Raw genomic sequence first — 25,020 nt, 5'->3', positions numbered from 1 at the left:
TTTATTTTCTCTGATCTCTGTGAGGATACTAGTTTGATCAAAATCACCATTTTGGAATAAAACTATCATATGACTCAGCAATTGCACTACCGGGCATATACCCTGTTAAGTTCAGTTCAGTTGCTCAGTCATGTCCGACTCTTTGCGACTCCATGGACTGCAGCATGCCAGGCTTCCCTGTCCATCACCAACTCCCGGAACTTGTTCAAACTCATGTCCATTGAGTCAGTGATGCCATCCAACCATCTCATCCTCTTTCGTCCCCTTCTCCTCCTGCCTTCAATCTTTCCCAGCATCAGGGTCTTTTCCAATGAGTCAGTTCTTTGCATCAGGTAGCCAAAGTATTGGAGTTTCAGTGTCAGCAGCAGTCCTTCCAATGAATATTCAGGACTGATTTCCTTTAAGATTGACTGATTTGATCTCCTTGCTGTCCAATGGACTCTCAAGAGTCTTCTCCAACACCACAGTTCAAAAGCATCAATTCTTCAGTGCTGAGCCTTATTTATGGTGCAACTCTCACATCCATACATGATCACTGGAAAAACCATAGCTTTGACTAGACGAACCTTTGTTGGCAAAGTAATGTCTCTGCTTTTCAATATACTGTCTAGGTTGGTCTTCCAAGGAGCAAACGTCTTTTAATTTCATGGCTGCAGTCACTATCTGCAGTGATTTTGAAGCCCCCAAAAATAGTCTGTCACTGTTTCCACTGTTTCCCCATCTGTTTGCCATGAAGTGATGGGACTGGATGCCATGATCTTAGTTTTTTGAATGTTGTGTTTTAAGACAGCTTTTTCACTCTCCTCTAGGAACTCGGTCATAATGGAGTTCTGACAAAATGTGGTCCACTGGAGAAGAGAATGGCAAACCATTTTAGTATTCTTGCCTTGAGAACCCCATGAACAGTATGAAAGGGCAAAAAGATGTACCCTGAGAAAACCATAATTCAAAAACATACGTGTACCCCAATGTTCACTGCAGCACTGTTTACAATAGTCAGAACATGGCAGTAAGTTAGATGTCCATTGACAGATGAATGGAGAAAGAAGCTGTGGTACGTGTATATTAATATAATAGAATATTACTCGGCCATAAAAAGGAATGAATTTGAGTCATTTGAAGTGGATGAACACAGAGACTGAAGTAAGTCAGAAAGAGAAAAACACATAGTGCATATTAACGCATATATATGGAATCTAGAAAAATGGTACTGATGAACCTATTTGCAGGGCAGGAATAGAGACAGAGACATCGAGGACAGATCTGGGGACACAGCAGGGGAAGGAGAGAGTGGGACGAATTGAAATATACACATTACCATGTGTAAAATAGATAGCTAGTGGGAAGTTTAGCAAGTTGCTATACAACACAGGGAGATCAACCTGACACTCTGTGACAACCTAGAGGAGTGGGATAGGGGGTGAGGAACCAGGTTCAAAAGGGAGGAAATATATATATATGTACTGATATATGTATATATGGCTGATTCACATTGTACAGCAGAAACCAATACAACATTGTAAAGCAATTATCCTCCAATTAAATATAAATTAAAAAGAACTACAGTTTCCAAATTCTGTCACAGTCCAGAGCAAGAACTATTTGTGTTACATCTAACCATAATTAGATATTTAACCAAAAATTGGGCAAAGTGAGGTCTTAAACTAACAGGATATAGCTATTAAGTATGTCAAGGAACTGCCGCTCTCATTAATCATGCTGAAATAATCTGAACTTCCAAAAATGAAACAATGGCCAAAGGTACTTTCCTTTTAAAGAATTACTGTTATCTAGAGGAAATATGCCTTGTTAGTCTGTATTGATTTCCAAAAAAGGGCACTTATAACTTGGACAAAAATAATCTTATGAATCTATAACAGATGCAGGAACACACACACACACACACACACTCCACACACTAAAGGAGTTCACTGCAAATATGTAGCTTTTTTCTTGAAGGATAGATTAAGCATCCCACTAAAGAAATCAGATTCCTAATTTAATACATTTTCTCATCACTTATTTACTCCCGTTTGTGTTCCAAAGAACTGGTACAGAGATAAAACTTGCCAATACTCGGAACCTATAAATAGAGTAGTTGCTTTAAAGCATATTTTAAATCCACCTAAGTTTAAGCTTTAAAGCTGGTGAAGTTTTAGGAGAGGCAGAAAGAAAATATCCATTTTCCAAAAGGAGGAAAAAGACAGTTGGCAAATGGGGCGAAGAACAACATGAAATTGTCATTAGTGCTAATGAGAGCTGCATTCTCAGCAAGAGAAAACTATAAACTCCATCAAATGTATAAGCTAAACTATCCAAACACACTGATCATAGTACAAACAAAACAATTTTCAAAAGCCCTCAAAAAATGGACACCAACATTCTTCAAATAACATAACAGGGGTGTGCCTCAAAATAACACATCCGTTTCCTTTTTTCTCTCTTTTTCATGTTTGTTTTCCCTCTGGCCCACAGCTGCAAGCAAGGGCTGCTAAGAAGGCTCTCTGACAAGCAGTGAGAGCTTCCCCGGTATTGGCATGCTTCTAGTCACCCCATTACCAGGTCTCTTCACTGACACTTGTGAAGATGGGAGCTGTGTTCCCTCACTGAGCTTCAAGAGGAGATTCTACAATGTTTACGAATAGCAGGGAGCAACATGCAAGTTAGAACAAGTTCTCAGGAGCTTACTTCCTTTCCAGTCCTGGAAAAATGCCCAGTTTAAGGAAACTCTCACTTATCTTGCGAAAGCCCTGATTCAGTAGATTGGAACTGGGTTGGGGTGCAAAGCAATTATTTCTTTGCAAGAGATTCTGAGAACCATAGAGTCAGAAGAGGCCATAAAGATCTTCCAATGGTCCAAAGTGCTTATTTAACTTTTCCATGACTTTGTTCATTATTCATTGGAAGGACTGATGCTGAAGCTGAAACTCCAATACTTTGGCCACATGATGTGAAGAACTGACTCATTTGAAAATACCCTGATGCTGGGAAAGATTGAGGGCAGGAGGAGAAGGGGTCGACAGAGAATGAGATGGTTGGAGGCATCACCGACTCAATGGACATGAGTTTGAGTAAACTCCAGGAGTTGGCGATGGACAAGGAGGACTGGCGTGCTGTAGTCCATGGGGTCGCAAAGAGTTGGACACAACTGAACTGATAACTTTGTTAAAATGTGCAAGCTTAGAAATCACCCTTAGGCCCACTCTCTCATTCCCCTATGTAACCTCCTGATTTCTTTTGATGTTCAGATTTGCTCTAAGTACTAAAGAAGGGTTTCTGTCTTAAGCCACATTAAAACAAAAGCAGTGAATATTCACAGCCTGACTACAGTATTTCATTTTCTAAGTGGAGGGCAAAATGTGTGTTTCAGTAGAAAACTACACTGTGTAGAGCTTCAGAGCACAGCCTTCAGGGTTAACTGACTCTGATTTCAAGGAGTCTACGTGGCCTTCATTATCTTCGTGCTGTTTTATGACTCTGTAAATTGCAGAACACTCTGAGCAGTGCAATAATGCTTGTCTATAGATATACAAATAGTCTGGGGAAGCCCCTCCTCCCTGCCCACTCCCAGAGAAGAGAGGAGATGGGGGACTGACTGTTTCACCCATTTGCACGTTCATTCACTGTTTTTGATTTTGACATCTTTGAACTAGATCTTGTAACATCTTTCTGTTTCCTTATTTAATTAATAAGTTGAATTACTCAGTTTATATTTGTATAGGAGTCACAGCATCACCAATTCAATGGACATGAACTTGGGCAAACTCTGGGAGATGGTGAAGGACAGGGAGGCCTGACGTGCTGCAGTAAAGAGTTGGACATAGCTTAGTGACTAAATAACAACAAGAGTCATGACTTTACCTTTTGAAAATCTTGTTCTCTAACAAAACACTATATTTTTAAAATAACTACAGACTACACTATTTGAAACTAATCAAATCCGTTTTTTTATACTGTGTCGTTTTTCTCAGATTGCAATAGTCTGGTTAAAAACAATAAACTGTCTAATTCATCAAAAAGTTTTTAATTTCAGTTATGTTCTCATATTGTCTACGTGCTGTACAAAATGTTTAAAGCTCCATCAAGTAAATGGATGAGAAAATAAACTCTGAACATGTGTGTATGTGTGTGTTGGTGGTAAAAGGAAAAATAAATTGATGACATGCTAGATATTAACAATACTAACACAGGAATAGGATATGAAATTGGCATATTGCAATGATCAAAATTCTAAAACACTCCATCTGAAGTATCAAAAAAGCTAATCTATACAGAACACATATAATTATCACATGAGAGATAATACAAAATTCCCTTTGTTATCTTAAAATGTTATCTCCAACTATATTAAAAGTGATTGTATTATAAGTATCTTATAACTTTCCTTAAGTTTGTACTACACACTTACTATTTAGTTACTTTTACTATCATAAATAAAAAAGTACAAGAAGTATTAGGTTTTGCCACACTAAGCAATATCTTAATTGGACCCATTCATTTGACAACCATGAAAAATTTATGATGTATAGATCATCATGCTGAATATTATTATAATTGATCTAGGATTCATTTCAATCTACATAGACCTGACTTAATCAATACACTGCAAGGTAATGAAGACACTCTGATTTCACTGTCTGCTTGGACACTAAGCTAGCTGGTTGAGCCTGAAGATAACAATTTTCACAGTTTGCCTTCTCATCCAAAATAGGGATAAGTCCTGCAAAGTATATGGCTTCTTCAAGGATAAAACTACATAGTACAAGTAAAAAGTTACAAAACCCTGTACACATTTAAATTATTATTATATCTAACTGGTTATTGCGTGCTAAGTCATTTCAGTCATGTCCAAATATTTGTGACCCTATGGACTATATAACCCACCACACTCCACTGTCCATGGGATTCTCCACGCAAGAATACTGGAGTGGGTTCTAGGGGATCTTTCCAACCCAGGGACCAAATCCACGTCTCTTACATCTCCTGCATTGGCAGGCGGCTTCTTTACCATTATGCCCCCTGGGAATCCATATCTAACTGAGAATATATCCATTTCAGAAACACATATCTATATAGAGAGAAAGTTTTTAATCTGACTTGGGATTGCACATTTAACTTATATGCAGAGTACACCCATGAGAAACACTGGGCTGGATGAAGCACAAGCTGGAATCAAGACTGTAGGGAGAAATATCAATAACCTCAGATGTGCAGATGACATCACCCTTATGGCAGAAATTGAAGAAGAAATGAAGAGCCTCTTGATGAAAGTGAAAGAGAAGAGTGAAAAAGCTGGCTTAAAACTCAACATTCAGAAAACAAAAGATCATAGCATCCGGTTCCATCACTTCATGGCAAATAGATGGGGAAACAGTGGAAACAGTGGCTGACTTTATTTTGGGGGGCTCCAAAATCACTGCAGATGGTGACTGCAGCCATGAAATTAAAAGATGCTTACTCCTTGGAAGAAAAGCTATGACCAACTTAGACAGCATATTAAAAAGCAGAGACATTACTTTGCCAACACAGATGCGTCTAGTCAAGGCTATGGTTTTTCCAGTAGTCATGTATGGATGTGAGAGTTGGACTATAAAGAAAGCTGAATGCCGAAGAATTGATGCTTTTGAAATGTGGTGTTGGAGAAGGCTCTTGAGAGTCCCTTGGACTGCAAGGAAATCCAGCCATTCAATCTTAAAGGAAATCAGTCCTAAATATTCATTGGAAGGACTGATGTTGAAGCTGAAACTCCAATTCTTTAGCCACCTGATGTGAAGAGCTGACTCTTGGAAAAGACCCTGATGCTGGAAAAGATAGAAGGCGGGAGGAGAAGGGGACGACAGAGGATGAGATGGTTGGATGGCGTCACCAACCCAATGAGCACGAGTTTGAGTAAACTCCAGGAGCTGGTGATGGACGGGGAGGCCTGGCGTGCTGCAGTCCACGGGGTTGCAAGGAGCTGGACACGACTGAGCAACTGAACTGAATTGGGATTGAATTATCATGATTATTATTATAATTGCTATTACTACCAATACCGATGTTTTCCATTCATTATTTCATCTTGTGATCACAATAACCCTATGACATAAGCATGAAAGTTAAAAAGTGAAAGTGAAAGTCACTCAGTCGTGTCTGAAGCTTTACAACCCCATGGACTATACAGACCATGGAATTCTCTAGGCCAGAATACTGGAGTGTGTAGCCTTTTCCTTCTCGGGGGGATCGTCCCAACCCAGAGATCGAACCCAGGTCTCCCGCATTGTAGGCAGATTTTTTACCAGCTGAGCCACAAGGGAAGCCCACGAATACTGGAGTGGGTAGCCTATCCCTTCTTCAGTGGATCTTCCCAATCCAGGAATCGAACTGGGGTCTCTTGCATTGCAGGCAGATTCTTCATGAGCTATGACATAAGCATAATTAAAACTAATTTATCCAAAACAGAAACTGACAGAGCCAGATGGCTTCATTTGTGGCTTTTATCAAACACTTGAAGAAGAAATTGTACCAATTCTCTATAATCTCTTTCAGAAGATAGAAGCAGGGCGAATGCTTCCTAATTTATTCTATAAGCCCAGCCTTACCTTAATAACAAGCCATACAAAGACACTGCAAGGAAAGAAAACTATAGAGCAATATCTTTCATGAACATAGATGAAACATCCTCAAAAATATTTAGCAAATCAAATCCAAAATCGTATAAGAAAAATTATACATCATGACTACATGGAACATATCCCACGTATGCAAGGCTGGTAGAACATTTGACAATCAATTAATGTAATCTATCACATCAACAGACTAAAAACAGAAAAATCATATAATCATATCAATAGATACAGGAAAATAATATGACAAAATCCAATTACTCATGATAAAAACTCTCAATTGTGGAAAGAGCAGTAAAAATACTCTGCAATGTTAGATATGTGTCACTCTACATTTGCCCAAACCCAAAGAATATGCAAAACAACATTCAGACCCAGGTGATAAAGTGAAGATCAGGAAAGGTAAATCATCTCCTAATAAATATCACAGTTGGACTTCTCTGGTGGTCCACTGGTTACGAATCCACCTGCCAATGGAGGGGACACAGGTTCAATCCCTGGTCTGGAAAGATTCCACACGCTACAGGGCAACCAAGCCCATGTGCCACAACTACTGAGACTGCGCCCTAGAGCCTGTGCTCTGGAACGAGAGAAGCCACCCCAAGGAGAAGCCCCCACACTATAGCCAGAGAGTAACCCTTCTTCAGCATAACTAGAGAAAGTCTGCACACAGCAAGGAAGACTCAGCACAGGCAAATAAATAAATATCACAGTTAGCAAGCAGCCGAGTCAGCACTTGAACCCAGGTTGGCCTCCTTCCAAAGCACACGCCTTTTTACTGTTCTACCTAATTGCTCATTATAGCTGGTGATTTTAAACTGACTAATTGAAAAAGTCAATATTCCTTAAAGAAATCTCCTCACATCAAGGAACAAATAAGATATACAGTTAGCATGTCATTAAACTAGGACTTGCGGCCCGATTAACTCAGCAGCAAAAAGTCCTCACTAAAGGAATTCTTCATATTTCTGGCATTTCTCAACGTTCAAATACAACAGGGTCCTAAGAAACATTCTTGGGTAAAGTTTTCTGAAGTGATTGAAGTAACCATCTGTCTACTCCATTCAACAACAGAATATTGTTGTCTGTTGTTTAGTCACTAAGCTGTGTCTGACGTTTTTGTGACCCCATGGACTGTAGCCCACCAGGCTCTTCTGTCCATGGGATTTCCCAGGTAAGAATACTGGAATGAGTCACCACTTCCTTCTCAAGGATTGAGAATTCCTGAACCAGGGATTGAATTCATATCTCCTGCATTGCAGGCAAATTCTTTACCACCAAAACATCACAGAAGCCCACAAAGTTACACTGCACTAAAAAGTTTTAAGGAATTTTCTAGATTAAACAGTTTTTCCAACAGGGAGCTAATCTTGATTAGGTAATGCCTGAAAAAAAAAAAAAAAAAAGGAAGATGATTATCAAGTTTCCTGGTAATAAAAATAAGTCAGATTATCAAAAACCTAGAAATATGTCCTCTCCTTGAGGTGAAATAAGCAATGATCCAAAGTAAGAATTAGCCTTTTTGAAGTTAAAATAAGAACTTTTAAAAACAAACCAAAATGCTGTGAGTGCTATCATGTTGATCTGAGGGAAGGACAAAATTATGAATCTATCAAAATTCCACAAAGAGCTCATGATGTGTTCAAGAAGTTCTTATTCTGATTATATATCTGTGTGTGGATGGCAAAATGTCAACTGTAGCATACACCCTTTTCTGAGAATATTTCTCCAAGTAGAGAGAGAAAGGGTCTCCCAAAATGAGAATCTTCAGAACCCTCCTTATATTCACTGGCATTTAAATTAATCTTTGGGGGAAAATGGGAAATAAAACCTCTGCAAAAGTATGAGGGCGTGAAAGAGAAAGTGGAGAATAAGGAGTGAAAGATGGACCATGCCCTGAGTACAGAGTTTTAAATCAAAAACTAGAAGGATGATCCAGAAAAGGAGGCTAAGAAGGCCAGAGAAATAAATGTAAAACCAGAGGAGTAGGTGGTAATGGAAGCCACATGTATCATGTTTCACAGAAGGAAATATGGAAACTGTATCAAACAAGAGTGAGAAAGCAGTGGGTTCCCTGGTGGCTCAGTGGTAAAGAATCTGCCTGCCAATGCAGGAAACACAGGTTTGATCCCTGATCCCAGGAGAGCCCACATGCTGCAGAGCAACAAAGCCCTTGCACCCACAACTACTGAGACTGTGCTCCAGAGCCTGGGAGCTGCAACTATTGAAGCCCACACGCCCTAGAGTCCACGCTCCACAACAAGAGAAGCCACTGCAATGAGAAGCCCATGCACCACTACTAGAGAGCAGCCCCTGCTTTTAGCAACTAGAGAATACTCCGAACGACAATGAGGACCACCCAGCTCAGCCAAAAATAAATAAGTAAATAGATAAATAAAATTTTAGAATCTTTTAAAAAAAGAATGAGAAACCAGATGAAAAGCAAGCACCTGAGTGAGCACCTATCTTAGTAACAGAGGTCTCTGGTAATTTTAGGAGAGTCATGTTGATAGAATCATGAAATCAAAGTCAAATGACCATTTTTTGCAAATGAACTAAACCTTGAAATAGGGAGCTTATGAAACTATGTTTGACAGAGCTCATTCCACTCTAGGAATAGATTCACTAACTGTTTAACTTCCAAGTCAAGAAGTCAGACAGGGATCTTCCAAATGAATGGTGTGTTAGTTCAGAAAAGAATGTGTCTGTTATCATAAGCATGTCCCAATAAATGCAGTAAGAAGCATCAGCTTATTAAAAGAACATGCCCTAATATTGGAGATAAAGAAAAGTAAAATGATGCCTTCTGGTATTTTTTTTTAATCAGCTAATGTTAATAGAGATGAATATCATTATGGAGACAGATTTGATCAGAAGCAAAGGGAATGAATGTTAACTATAGAAAAACTACAAACCAACACAGAGGAGCCTTTTAAATTAATCTATGAGAGTCAGCATAAAAGAAAACTAGTCTAGCAAAATAATGACAGTGAAGAACAAGACATAGGAAAAGGAAATGGACGATGGGTTAAGCCATAATTTCACTTGTGCTATGAGGGCTTGCTGCCAAGAAATGAAATTTCTAGCCATGAAGAAGAAAAATTGGATAATGGACAGGTAACAGGAAAAATTGGTAGCTTACTAGCTAATAGATAACAGATAGATGGATAGATAGTTGATAGATAGGATGGATGGATGAATAGATAGATAATAGATGGGTAAATAGATGATGGATGGATGGATAGATAGATACGGTGGACAGAAAACAAACCTAGTACATATGTGTAACATAACAGTTTTTTTTTTTTTTTTCAAGTGAGACTAAGGATCGCAAAATAAGGGAAACAATGCACCCTCTGCATAATGGAATTAGATTTTTTTTTTCAAAAGCCTTATTTAATAAGGAACTGGCCTCATTTTTGAAGCATGGGAAACACACAAAAAAGCATGCCATTCATTAGATGTAATTAATTTCACACAGGGTTTTCTGAAAGTAACTAAATGAAAACCAAGCTGTGGCTTGCACTGAATATGCTTTAGGTTAAAATAATAAGAGAGGTCATTTAAATCAGTCATTTAAAAAAGGAACACACTTAAGACCTTGTCTTGTTGGTGAAGCGTTGCTAGAAGTATAATCTACATATCAGCTGGGGTCTCCTACTCTATTGAGATCTGTTGAGATCTCCTGCTCTACCTGAGATCTACAGGTCCAGGCTTGAGCTCTCGTTCTGCACAGTATAGAAATTTAAAGCCGTGCCAGTCTTGGAGGGCAAACCTTCTTAAGGTCAAGTCTGTTTCACACTTCTGGGCCTGCTGTCTCTAACATCAAGTTGACTGAGACAGAAAAATCAAATACCATATATTAACGCATACATATGGAAGCTAGAAAAATGGTACTGATGAGCTTATTTGCAGGGCAAGAATAGAGACACAGACCACAGACGTAGAGAATGGACTTGTGGACACTTTGGGGGAAGGAGAGGGTGAGATGAACTGAGAAAGTAGCACTGACATATATATACACTACTTTGTGTAACACAGATAGCTAGTGGGAAGCTGCTGTATGTATGACCCAGGGAGCTCAGCCTGGAGCTCTGGGATGACTTAGAGGGTTGGGATGGGAGTGGGGAGGAAGACTCAAGAGGTAAGTGATATATGTATACACACAGCTGATTTCACTTTTTTATACAGCAGAAACTAACACAACTTTGGAAAGCAATTACCCTCCAATTAAAAAAAGAAAATACACTTATTAAGGGAGAAAAAAATTCATCTGTATCCTCAAGCCAGTTTGATCTCATGTTTGTGAGCGTGGTATCCTCTAAGATTTGGTATGGGATGGGGGGCCAGCAGGAGACTGCGTATATGGTTGTAGAAAGGTGTATAGTCTCTGTTGAGACTTTAAGAACTTGCTACATAGAAAATTCTCCAGCCACCCTGCTGCTTCCAAGGGCTGCTCCACCTCCCATGAACAGCATGCCAGCGTGCTCACAGCGCACAGTCAAGTCCGACTCTTTGCAACCCCATGGACTATACCCCGCGAGGCTCCTCCTTTCACGGGAATCTCCAGGCAAGAATACTAGAGTGGGTTGCCATTTCCTCTTCCAGGGGATCTTCCCAACCCAGGGATCAAACCCACATCTCCTACATCAGCAAGCAGGTTCTTTACCACTGAGCCACCTGGGAAGCCCCAACATCCAGCAAGGACCATCATTTCCTCTTCCTAATCTCTGCTCTCTTCCCTCTCTCCTCCACCTTACCCTCTCAGAACAAAGGAAATTCCTCTCTGATTCTCTTATGAGGAATTTAGCCAGCCTACCCACTCCAGTATTCTGGCCTGGAGAATTCCATGGACTGTATGGGGGTCACAAAGAGTCACCAAAAAAAATCCATGGGGTCACAAAGAGTCAGATACGACTGAGAGACTTTCACTTTCACCACATCCCCAGGGCCCCATCTTCCACCCAGAAGCTAATCAAGGTGTTTTCTGAAAGGAATCAATAATTTCCATTCCAAAAGGCATTCTGGTTCCAGTTGCTAAGAAAATCCAAAATCTAAATGACACATGTACTTCAGATGAGTGGCTGTGTCTCAAAGGAAGACCACCAATTGCTTAAAAAACTCCTGTCATAGAATAGCAATATTCACTGTAGCCTGCAATTATTGAGAGTAAAGTTTGTTATAGAATAGTTAGTGCCTCTAAGGGGATTTTCCCACCTTAGGAAATCCTCAGTGAAATTGGAGGTCACATACAAGAAAGCCATCCAAAAAATAAATAAGACTTCAGAGAAGACTGTATTTTGTGAATGAGGATAACTTCCACTGGGGAGCCCCAGGACACATTCCCAGCAGTTTAGAGCCCTCATCTGCCCACTTCAGTAGAGCTGCAGGAACAAATAGCCCTGGCAAGGCCCCCACACCAAGGGCTAAGTCAGGACTAGGCTGACTGCCCACTTTCCTGATGGCAGTGAGTTCTTCATGACTTTCAATCCTGTTTACCCCTTTATTTCCTGGCACTCAAGATTCCTGACTCATTGCACATCTCTTTTCTTGCTACACAGCTGGCTCCTGGAAATTCTCTTCCTCTCCTTTCCTCCATATAGAATGCTCTCTTTCTTATATCCCAAAGCTTCAGAAAGCTATTCAGAATCCCTATGAATGACATTAAGAATATAACTTCTGTTTAACCTGATTTTTTCTCTCTCTTATCTTCTAGGACTTTTTTTTTGTCTCTAACTCTATTTTTATGTATATGGCTGGAGATTCATTGAATCCTTTTAATCTAGAAACTCTTGCCCTTTAGTTCCAGGAACTGTTTTCAGTTTCAGGAATCCTCATATCTTTCTCTCTCTTTTCTTTGGAGAACTCTTAGTATTCAGACATAGTTCCTCTTACACAGATCTTCTAAATTTAACTTTCTTCTCCTATTATCAATTTTTATCAATTTTTTTTCATTCATTTTCACAAAGGTTTTCTTGACGTAACTTTCTATTGATTCATTGTGCTGAGCTCAGTCGTTTCAGTCATGTCCGACTCTTTGCGACGCCATGGACAGTAGCCCATCAGGCTCTTCTGTCCATGGGATTTTCCAGGCAAGAATACTGGAGTGAGTTGCCATTTCCTTCCAGAGGTTCTTCACAACCCAGGGATCGAACCGCGTCTCTTATGTCTCCTGTATTGGCAGGTTGGTTCATTACCACTAGCTCTATCTGAGAAGCCCACTGATTCATTAAGTTCTCATATATTTTTAATATCCAAAAGTTCATTCTTGTACTTGAATAATTCACTTCTTACAATGTTCTGGTCTTGTTTTTTGAATACAATATCATTTTGTACCTCTCAAGAAATATTAAAACATTTTGAAGTTTCTTGATTCTCCTTGCATTTTCTATTTTCTCTCTATATATTTTGGCTTGTTTGCCATTTTTTTCCTTCTGTATTTCGTGTTAGAGACTCTGTTTCCATGAGCAGAATTTATCATTGGTGAATAGCACTTGACATTAAACTGGCTTTTGCCAAAGGCCAGTCAGTTTTCCATGAAGGAAATTTTCTATTCTCCTACCTAGTGTGTGTCAGTGAGTCTGGGAGAATTCTCATTATTGTTTGGAGAAACAGTAAACCTTTCTAGAGAGTAAAGTTCCAGTCGTCTGCTGGTATGAGCACAGGATATCCGTTAGCTAAAGATTGAAGGAGAGGATGTGAAAACCTATTTCACAAACAAATTTTCTACAGATCTTTAAAAGGTCCCTCACACTGAGAATTTACAAGTTCTTCCAGAGCTACGAGTCATGAATCGGCTTGCTCTTTGTAGACCTACCCCTCACACTACTACATTCCCTTTTACCTTTTTCTAGACTATGTTAGCTAGCCCTCATCCATCCTTTTTTCATCTTTCACGAGCTTGTTGAAATCCCTTATCTGCTATTGTTCATTAAGTTATTGTGGTTCTGGGTTCATCACATTTTTTGCTATCTTTTCAATGATGTTATAAAAGGGAGCAGAAGTAACCACTGTGTCCAGTGTTCCTTGTTAACCAGAATTACAGTTCTCTCTTCGGTCCTTATGATCTGTCTTCCATTCTTACCATTCCAGTGAAATTATTCATATAAAGGTCACAACCAACCTCTGTATTGCTCTATATATTGGGAATTACCTTGACCTCACCCTCTTTGATTTTTTGACATTTGACACAACTGGCCACTCCGTGAAATTCTCTTTATGGGGTTGAATGATAACACATTCTTTTGGTTTTTCTCTTTATCATTCAGTCTTCAGTCGTCTTTGCTTACTCTTCCATTTTTTGCCATCTCCTAAAGGTTTGAGTACAAGTCCCCAGATAAGTGGTGAACAAACTAGAGACCTAGGAGAGTCAGCAGTGTAGTTCCAGTGTGAGTCCAAAGGCCTAAGGACCAGGAGAGCTGATGGCGTAAGTTCCAGTCTAAACCTGGCATGCTGAAGACACAAAGAGAGCTGATGTTTTAGTTTGAGTCTAAAGGCAGGAAAAGACTATTCCAGCTCAAGTATTTAGTACTCATTAGTGAGTCAGCCTTTTTATTCTATTCAGGCCTTCCACTAATAGGCTAAGGCTCACCCACATTAGGGAGGACAAGCTGCTTTACTCAATCTACCTAATCAAATGTTAATCTCATGTAAAAATATCCTCATAGACACACCCAGAATATTGTTTGACCAAATATCTGGGCATGCCGTGGCCTAGTCAAATTGATATATAAAATAAACCATCGCAGTTGGCTAATCAAAAAATGTCAGTCATATTAGACAATCATAAAAGAAATACATAGAGAACCAGAATTTTTAATTTTACATCAAACATAAATGCATATTCATTTACCTATCTTTTATAGTAGACCCACAGTATTTTCTTTGAATGAATCTGGTGATTAGAATTTCTGGTTGTGGCCTTTCTCACAAAACTATACCCAAAATTTATCTTCTTTCAGTGTTCATTTCCTTAAGTGAAAAAGAACTTCCCAGTTGGCCCTGGTGGCGAAGAATCCACCTGCCAATGCAGGAGACCTAAGAGACGTGGGTTCTATCCCTGGGTTGTGAAGATCCCCTGGAGTAGGAAATGGCAACCCACTCCAGTATTCTTGCCTGGAAAATCCCACAGACAGAGATGAGGGGCGGGGAGTCACAAGAGTCAGACAGGACTGAGCACACACACACAATTTATCTTCTTCCAGTGTGTGGTTCCTTAAGTGAAAAAACAGAACTTAAATCTAAGAGCAAACATTCTTGAAGACCTTTAAAGATTTTTCTCCTAGTTTATAGTTATTTGATCCGATCTCATTTTTAAGCAGCAATTTGCTTTCTAAGTATTTATTTGAGTTTTCGTAGCAACAGTATTTTTATTTTAAAACTTGTCATCTTGCATAATAGGAAGTTGCCAAGTTGTATAACGTGCAGTTGTTAATTTAATGACACAATTTGGAATCAAACACAACTGAGTCCAGGGAAGCATACAGTTCAACTGATGGGAGCACAAGTACTTGAGTAGAACTTGGAGTAGAGTAACAGCATGAAGGTCAGACTGCCGTCTCAATTAACTGGGAGAGTCAGCTCAATGGGGGTCTGTTTACTGAACTGCTCCTTATACCATCAGGCTAAGAGGACATTAAAACATTAACTATCTGTTTTTCACATTTATTGAGGAGTCCCCAAGATCACCATGAAAAACAAAACAAGAAAAGGAAGAGGAGGGACTTCCCTGATGATCCAATGGCTAAGACTCTGAGCTCCCAATGCAGGGGCCTGGGTTCGATCCCTGTTTGGGGAACGAGGTCCCACGTGCCACAACTAAGAGTTCAAATGCTGCAACAAAGATCAAAGATCTGATGTGCCACAACTAAGACCTGGAACAGCCAAGTAAATAAATAAAAACTTTTTTAAAAAAAGAAGAAGAGTCACCCCTAGAATTTTCTAGAAACTTTCTCGATTCCTTTTGGTTATATGCATCAGTTCCTTTTTATGATTTCCTTAAAGTATGTAATTAAAAAAATTTTATGCTCACTCTATTCTCTCTGAGATATACCTTTTGGTATTTCAAGAATAAAATTATATATTGTTTTTTAAAGTGTGTATTTTTATTGTAACAACCTTTTTTTTTATAATCTGTTTTTTTTTCCATTTATTTTTATTAGTTGGAGGCTAGTTATTTTACAATATTGTAGTGGTTTTTGCCATACATTGACATGAATCAGCCATGGATTTACATGTGTTCCCCATCCCGATCCCCCCTCCTGCCTCCCTCTCCATCCCATCCCTCTGGGTCTTCCCAGTGCACCAGCCCTCAGCACCTGTCTCATGCATCCAACCTGGGCTGGTGATCTGTTTCCCCCTTGATAGTATACTTGTTTCAATGCTGTTCTCTCTGAACATCCCACCCTCGCCTTCTCCCACAGAGTCTAAAAGTCTGTTCTGAACATCTGTGTCTCTTTTTCTGTTTTTTTTTTTTTTTTCTCTTTTTCTGTTTTGCATATAGGGTTATCATTACCATCTTTTTAAATTCAATATATATGCATTAGTATACTGTATCGGTCTTTATCTTTCTGGCTTACTTCACTCTGTATAATGGGTTCCAGTTTCATCCATCTCATTAGAACTGATTCAAATGTATTCTTTTTAACGGCTGAGTAATATTCCATAGTGTATATGTACCACAGCTTCCTTATCCATTCATCTGCTGATGGGCATCTAGGTTGCTTCCATGTCCTGGCTATTATAAACAGTGCTGCAATGAACATTGGGGATACACAGGTCTCTTTCAGATCTGGTTTCCTCGGTGTGTATGCCCAGGAGTGGGATTGCTTTTTTTTAGAAAAAAGTAAAATTCTGCCCTATTTCATTTAGTTGATAAAATAATCTGTGCAAAACAGTGAAAAACAACTCAGAAATAGGTACTTTGGTTAATACACCATGTCAAGGAAAGGCCCTTTTTTCACTTTTCTATAAGGATGAAATGCATATGAGGATGAATTTTCATGTGACAAGTTGATGCTACAAAGAAAGGCTATCACTTTTGCTAATGGCATCCATAACACATTTGTTAATCTAAGTCACAAAAGCCTGAAAATGTTGAGCTTTGAAAGCTGTGGGGGAAAAAAGACTATTCAGTAACTTTATTTCTGAATAGCTAAAAAAAATAGTAATATTCTGCTAGGCAAGTCATCAGGGACTGATGTGACCAAGTAGTAACAATTGTGTTGGGTAATTTGTCACATTTTCCTTTTTTTGATAGTACAGCTAACTGGAGGCAAAATAATGTGTTGTTTATGAGATAGTTCCAGAGTCAGACTATGGGTTGGAACCTCAGGTCCACATCTTCCTATCTTGATGAATACTGACAACTATTTGTCTATAAATGTTAGTGTTTCAAAGGCTAGATCCTTGAAAATATTAATATCACCAAAACAGCCTATTTAAAAGGTAGTCTGAGTTTGCTGCTTACCTCAATAAGGGAGAACACTACTTTGCTTTTTTTTTTTTTCTTTCTTTTTTTTGCTATGCCATCCTGCTTGTGGGCTTGTGGGATCTTATTTCCCCAAACAGGGATCAAACCCACGGCCTCTGCAGTGGAGAAACAGAATCTTAGCCACTGGACCACCAGGGAAGGCCTGGGAAAATACTACTGTGATTATGAATTAGTAGTGTCTTGGAGGGGATAGAGCAAAGTTGTGATATTTATGAGGTTTGGGGGTCTGGTTTAAGGCAAGTCTTTCAAGGCAAGGAGGTGGGGCTTGCTTAACATTAGGTAAGATCAGAACACTTTAGGTTTGGTGAGTACAGCAAAATGAGGGCTTTGAGCAAAGGTATGGAAGAGTCTTAGAAAGCAAAGAGTTGTTTGATGCTATCTATTGAAAGACCAAACAGTCTTATGTTCATTAAAAATGGATGTTTTCAGGAAGTTCCTGAAAGGAACATTGAGGTTATTTTTAAGTTTTATCTCTCTGGACAAAAATTTCCTGCAACAATTGTGACATTGTGATGAAGACAGTGACAGTAAAATCATGATAATGTGGACAGCAAAATGTATTTGGGGGGGGCAGGGCTGGGAATAGATGGTTTTGATTTGCCGAATGGGAACAAAACAGTAAGTTTATAGACGATGGTGCTGAGTAAGTACTAACAAACCTAAAAAGAAAGTCTAGGGACTTCCCTGATTGTCCAGTGGTTAAGAATCCACCTTCCAATGCAGGCAATTCGGGTTTGATCTCTGGTCGGGGAACTAAGATCCCACTTGCCTTTGGGAAACCAAGCCCAAACACTGCAAGTTCTTGAGCCTGCACGCTCTGGAGCTCTGGCCACAAATAAAGAGAAGCCTATGTGCCACAATGGGAAGATCTGACACAGACAAATAAATAAATAATCTTTTTTTCTTTAAGTATATACAGTGGAAGGAGCAAGGGCTTCAAGTCAGTCAAATCTATATTTAACTCTATGTTACAACGTTTTGAGCTTCCCAGGTGGGGCTACTGGTAAAGAACCTGCCTGCCAATGCAAGAGACATAATTGATGTGGGTTTGATCCCTTGGTCAGGAAGATCCCCTGGAGAAGGGAATGACAACCCACTCCAGTGTCCTCATCTGAAGAATCCCAAGGACAGAGGAGCCTGGTGGGCTACAATCCCTGGGGTCACAGAAGAGTCGGACATGACTGAAGAGACTTAGCACGTCCATATGCACACAGAACATCTTAGTATACAATCCGGGGATCTTTGGAGTGATTAACTCTCTCTGAGGTGCTGTGGGAATTAAATGAAAGAATGGAGGAGGAAAAAAATGCATGGGAAATGTACCTATTTCAGGCAGGAAACCCATGGCTCATTTAAACGGGGGAACTGAAAAAGGTTTGATGTAGAGACTGATTGCAGAGGATAAGGAACCAACAAAGGATGCTGAGGCTGCATCCTTAGGATGCAAAGAGCTGTGACCTAAAGGAGCGAGGGATGGAACTGGATAGGAGCTGCAACCCTGGGAGGGAAGCCACCTGACGACTGCTGGAGCCACAGGTAAAGGGATGGAGACGCTGCCAAACCAGACACGGAGCGGCAGGAATAAATACACAACCTCTTCCTGCTCTCTAACCTCCTGCACTGCATTTGTCGAGCCCAGCTCAAAGTCAGAGGGCAGATGAGTCTGGATAATGCCTGGAAAGTGTCTTCCCAGGTCAGCTTCTTGGGGCGTGGAACAAGATGGAGAAGAGTAAACAACATGTCAGGAGAGACACACAGAGAATAACTAGCCCAGCGGGGACACAGAAAAATCTTAGTTCCCTGCCATGATTGACTTAAGACTGAGATCATCTGTTGAAATTGAAGGATGTGCCAGTACAGTGCTAAAGAAATCTCTATATATCTGTTTTGGAGGTAAAATGTTTTAAGCACTAACCACAATTCTGGTGTAATAATACTTGATTATTACTAAGAATGCTTACTTACAGGGCATGTTCCTTCTATAAAGAATATCTTTATCAGCAAATTAGGATTTAAGAATATACAATGTCCATTAGCATTAGAAGTATTAATACACTGTCCATTCATAATGTCCATCCAGTTAAAAAAATGCTATCGGTTTGTTTTTTTTTTAAAAAAAAAAAAAAAAGAAAAAACAACTAGGGATTCGCAGGTGACACAGTGGTAAAGAATACGCCTACTGATGCAGGAGACATGGGTTCGATCCCTGGGTGGGGAAGGAGGGAATGGCAACCCACTCCAGTATTCTTGCCTGGAGAATCCCATGGACAGAACAGCATGGTAGGCTACAGTCCATGGGGTTGTAAAAGAGTCAGATACGACTACTGAGCAACTAAGATGCAGGCACAGGACAAAAAAAATTAGTTGAAGATAAATGAACTCATATTAAGGAATAAACGTACCAAAATGTACAGGTTAACATATGCGTGTGTCTATTCAGGGCACTGATGCTAACTATTAATATACCAAAACAGAATATGCAGCAGAACTTAGTTAGAGGACCAGGAGAGTGAATTTCTGGAAACATTTTGTGTTCTGGTTTAGTGTTATCCACAATCTCATTTATTTTGAACCTCAACCCAGTCCATAGAGGGTGGCCATTTACTTGTACCAGTGCTTCTGGTTGATGGCAGATTCTTCTCAAACACACAAAATTGATCACTCTGACTTCTCAGAAATGGAATATTTCCTGCCATGTCAGTAAACAAGGGCTGCTGGTGGCTCAATGGTAAAGAATCCACCTGCAATGCAAAAGATGTAAGAGATATGAGTTCGATCCCTGAATGGGAAGATCTCCTGGAGGAGGAAATGGCAACCCACTCCAGTATTCTTGCCTGGAGAATCCAACAGACAGAGGAGCCTGGTGAGCTACAGTCTACAGGGTCGCAAAGAGTTGGACATGACTGAAGCAACCGAACACAACACTCATTAAACAAGGATGTCACAATCATCAGCGACTGCAGCCCTCTAAGGTGAGCTGGTGAATCCTAAGGACACTCAGGAAAGAAAGAATATCTGCCCTCTAGCAGCCACCTGACCTCAGCCACTCCCTTGGTGAGCCCTGAGAAACTCAAGATATGAAAACAGGAATCCAGCCCCAGATAGCTGAGCCCCGTGTTAAAGGAATGATTTCAGTGAGCCCACACTCTTGCATACATAGAAACGCACTAACTTTCTTAACTTGGGATATCTTGTTTTCTTTCATTAACAAAAAAACGTTTGATACTCAGGCTACTTGCCTTTTACAGAAAAACTTCTATATAACCTGGCTCCTCCCCTCACCTTCTCCAGGTGGTTCTTTCAGGGTTACTTGAGATGTTGTCTCCTGGATTTGAAGTCCTAAAAATTTCCCCTGAATAAAACATAACTCTCAATATTTAGGCTGCATGTATTTTTTCAGCCAACAGCTCCTTTGCCATCTAACTCCCTTTGAATGTTCTTGAATGCCCACGAATATCCTCTACAAATACTTACTTCTGCTGAATAGTAAGGCATTGAAATAACCCCTCACTCTCACCACTACCTCCTCAAAACAGTTTTAAGCTGGGAAAGGAATATCTTCTAGAATGAGTCTGCTCAACTCATTATTCAAAGTCACTTCCTTTTGTGTTTGGTTGTTTCTTATCACAAAACATGTCCACAGTGTGGGATGTGGGCTTGACCTAAGCTCCTGAACAAGGCATTAGCATTCAAAGGCTGCTTTGCTATCAGCTCTTCTGAATCTTGTTATTGTTTAACATAGAAAATGTTGAAGGGTGGATATTCTCCTTTAAATAGATCATGGAAAGTGCTCCTTAAGGATTGTCACTCCTTTGGAGAAACTAAATATCTGTATTCAGGGCATTTCACATCCTAGCGCCTCTCTGTGACACCAATCCCCTTACTTTATCATAACAGCTCACTTTTTCATTGAATAAGCTTTTGAGAAATGACTGTGTATACCTTCCAAGGGAATTATTAAAGGAAACAATGCTAGTTTTGGTGGATAAGTGTGGATATGCTTTTTTTTTTTTTAATCAGTCCTGCTTCTTCATAGTGTGCTTGAGTTTTTAGATGTGGCATACTCTTAAGTACAAATCTATCCATATTCTCTAAAAGATGGCAAATTCCTTCAAGGCTGGGACTATAATTTACTCCTCTCTTTTTCCACCAAAAGTATTCTTCTACTCAATGACTTTAACTCATTTGTGAAATGCTGCCACCAAGTGCAGAGAAGGCAATGGCACCCCACTCCAGTCCTCTTGCCTGGAAAATCCCATGGACGGAGGAGTCTGGTAGGCTGCAGCCCATGGGGTCCCGAAGAGTCGGGCACGACTGAGCGACTTCACTTTCACTTTTCACTCTCATACAATGGAGAAGGAAATGGCAACCCATTCCAGTGTTCTTGCCTGGAGAACCCCGGGACGACGGAGCCTGGTGGGCTGCTGTCTATGGGGTTGCACAGAGTCAGACATGACTGAAGTGACTTAGCAGCAGCTGCTGCCACCAAGGGAAGAACCATTAAATGAAAGGAAAAAAGTCAATTACATTTTTTTCCAAAAGATCAAGTTTTAATACTACATATATGTAAGAACTGCTTTAATGCCTAAATAAGAATGATTTATTATTAATATGACATTTACCAGTATATAAATAACTTCTGCTAAAGTGCTTGAAACCTATTTCCTCATAGAGCTTTTTATATTTATTTTCATTTATTTCTTTTTAAAACCTCACATCATCTGCAGGGGCAGATTTTATTAGCCTCCATTTATTATGAGGAAAGGAAGACTCAAATAAATGAGTAACATGGCTGAGGTTGAATTAAAATTCATCAAATGTAATAGGAAAAATTATTATGCTTTTATCAGAGACCAAACCCCAAGATACCCAAACAATTTTCTTAGAAAAACACCAGTTGAACAATAAAAACAATTTATTGTAATTAATAATAAACAGATTAAAGTAAATAGGCTGTTAACATTTAAAATGTACTGTAATATAAGAGATAGCGGATGGTGGGTGGTAGAGGAAAGATGTGAAAAAGATACATTTTGGAAGATATATTCTTTCTGCATCATTCTCTTTGCCAATTTTTCAACCATTTCAAGGCTCATGGTTGCCCAGTACTCAAATCTACACTTGAAATTATAGCACAGAAACATACCTTTAGGGCAAAATAAAGACTAAACAACCATGAGAACACTTCAAACACTTCAAAAGAGCCCACGTGAATCACTAGCTGAAGAAGCTGCCTTTCATCCCTTTGCTTGTCTTATGTACACAAAGGAAAACATTTGGGTACATCATTTCCAGTGTGCAATTTAAATTTGTTCCACATGCTGTTCTCTGACTAAAAAGTTGTTTTGAGTGAACTGGCAATCATTTCTTTGCCTTAAATCATACTACTGAAATACCACTTTGTATTGCCTGTTAACATTCAGCGTGTTTTATGGTGAAAATCTTGTGACTCTGCAAGAAGAAAGAGCCAGTGTCTGAAAAGCAATATAGTTTTTCAAGATATGTTGAAAAGTCATTAACTATGCACTCATTAAGTGAGATAGATCATTGCATATCACAAAGCATGTAGCTGTATCGAGTGGCGAAATCAACGATGAAACAACTATTCCTATAACAGCTTTATTAGAAGATCATTTGAAGCAGTGGTCAAATTGGTCATTTGCTTCTGATGAAGCAGTTGTTTTGACTGCAACAGTTCAAATGACTTCCATGAGAATAGACTATATAGCACAGGGAACTCTACTTAATGCATTCTGGTGATCTGGATGGGAAGGAAGTCCATCCATCCAGGGAAGGGGATACATGTATATCTACGACTGGTTCACTTTGCTGTACAGTGGAAACTAACACAAAATTGAAAAGCAACTACGATGGTGGTTTAGTTGCTAAGTCACATCCAACTCTTGCAACCCCATGGACTGTGGGCCTCCAGGCTCCTCTATTGGAGTGGGTTGCCATTTCCTTCTTCAGGAGATCTTCCTGACCTAGGGACTGAATCTGTGTTCCTTCATATTGCAAGTGGTCTCCTGCATTGTAGGCAGGTTCTTTACTGACTGAGCCACCAGGGAAGCCTCATAACAACTGTACTCCACTAAAAATCAATTAAAAAACAAAATCAAATGGCTCACAAAATGCTAACTTGCTACAAAAGTTATTTATCCCTGTGTATTGAAGTGTTTTCAACTTCTTAGAATAGAGTGGAGCCCTCATACTCATTTTCAATAGTTTTGCAACAGAAACTAGAGCAACAGGAACAGGAATGCCTTCAGATTCCAGAAGGTGAGGAGGCTCCTGAACTTACAGAAGTGGCAGAGTAAACAAACAGTCTTGAAAAGCCAAAGACCCAGGTAATCTACAACATGCTAGACACTTGAAAGCATACAACAAAGACATCAGTGCCTCCCTCCCATTTATTTTACATGGATTTGCCAAGAATCCCCGTTTGGGAATACTCATCTTTCTTTCCTTCTTTTATGCTCACCCTCCTTATTTATCGATTTCTTTTTTTATTTTTTAAAATATTTTTATTTATTTATTTGGCTGTGTCAAGTCTTAGCTGTGGCACGCAGGATTTTAGTTGCAGCATGTGAACTCTTAGTTATGGCATATGGAATCTACCTCCCCAACCAGGGACCAAACCTGGGTCCCCTGCATTGGGAGCACTGGACACTGGACAACCAGAGAAGTATAGTCACCCAATTTCTGACATAATAAATAGTTTTTCTTAACATGTGTCTTCCTCCTCTGCCTCATTCCTTCAGGCACTTGTCATATCCCTATCAAAAACTACAATAGGAATGTAATGTTAACAGACTATCTGGGACTGCGATGTGCCTGTGTTTTGTTTCTCTGCATGTATTTTTCTCTCTAGTGTTAATCACATTTTATTTATAAAGCCTTTTCTATGATTATACAGACAGAAGCTTACAAATAATTTATTCCCAGCAAACATTTATTTTAAATCACAAACAAGGCTTTCTTAGTATCAAGAGGCACAGTCCTGAAAATTTTTTCAGTGTCTTAGTCAGTTGTTGTATAAGTGGATAGAAATGTTAATTATGGGCTGTTTTTAACTATTTCTCCCTACTTTCATCATTGTTTTTATTTTCCAAAAATTGTTAAGACTGCAAGACAAATTGCAACCGAAATTATCCCAGGATTTCAAATTTTTCTGGAAGGAAGTATTATATGGTTATGAAATCTTAGTCCCAATCCAAGCGGTTGTGTGTGCATGCCCAGTTGTTCAGTCATGTCCACCTCTGTGCGACCCTATGGACTGTAGCCGTAGGCTCCTCAGTCCAGATGATTCTCCAGGTAAAAATACTAGAATGGGTTGCCATGCTTTCCTCCAAGGGATCTTCCTGACCCAGGGATTGCATCCGTGTCTCCTGCATTGCAGGTGGATTCTTTAACTGCTGAGCCACCAGTGAAACCCAAATCCATGTGGTCATCCAAGTCCAAATAAAAGAATTCTTAAAAAGTATTAAAACCACTGAAATGTGAAGTAATTAGCCTCCAACTAATAATAAAAAAAAAGTATTAATGTACCTACTACCAACTTCATACAGAAAAAAAAAGGGGGTGGTGGTGGTGAAAAGTTGACCAAAGACTTTTGCTTCTTCAGAACTATTATGTTTTGTTAATATTGACAGAGAAGATAAGATTTAATATCTAAGACAAGCACATATATAAAAAAAATTTACAGTGAATTTTTAAAGTTCCTATAGAAAAACTCACATGAAGTTAATGGAAAACTTCCACCAACTCAAATACCCTCTGGTGTGGGTTGGCTTAATCAGCCATCAATGACAACAAAGCTCAGGCGGAACTTCCACGCCTTTTTCACAGAATTTTCTTCTAAGAACAGAAACCCAGTGGACAAAGGGTAAACTACTTCTTTCTTCTCATGGTTCTTATGAAACA

This window comes from Cervus elaphus, chromosome 21 (assembly GCF_910594005.1).
Source record: "Cervus elaphus chromosome 21, mCerEla1.1, whole genome shotgun sequence".
NCBI classification, from domain to species: Eukaryota; Metazoa; Chordata; class Mammalia; order Artiodactyla; family Cervidae; genus Cervus; species Cervus elaphus.
The sequence above is the reverse complement of the archived record's forward strand: the minus strand, read 5'-3'. Positions refer to the sequence as shown.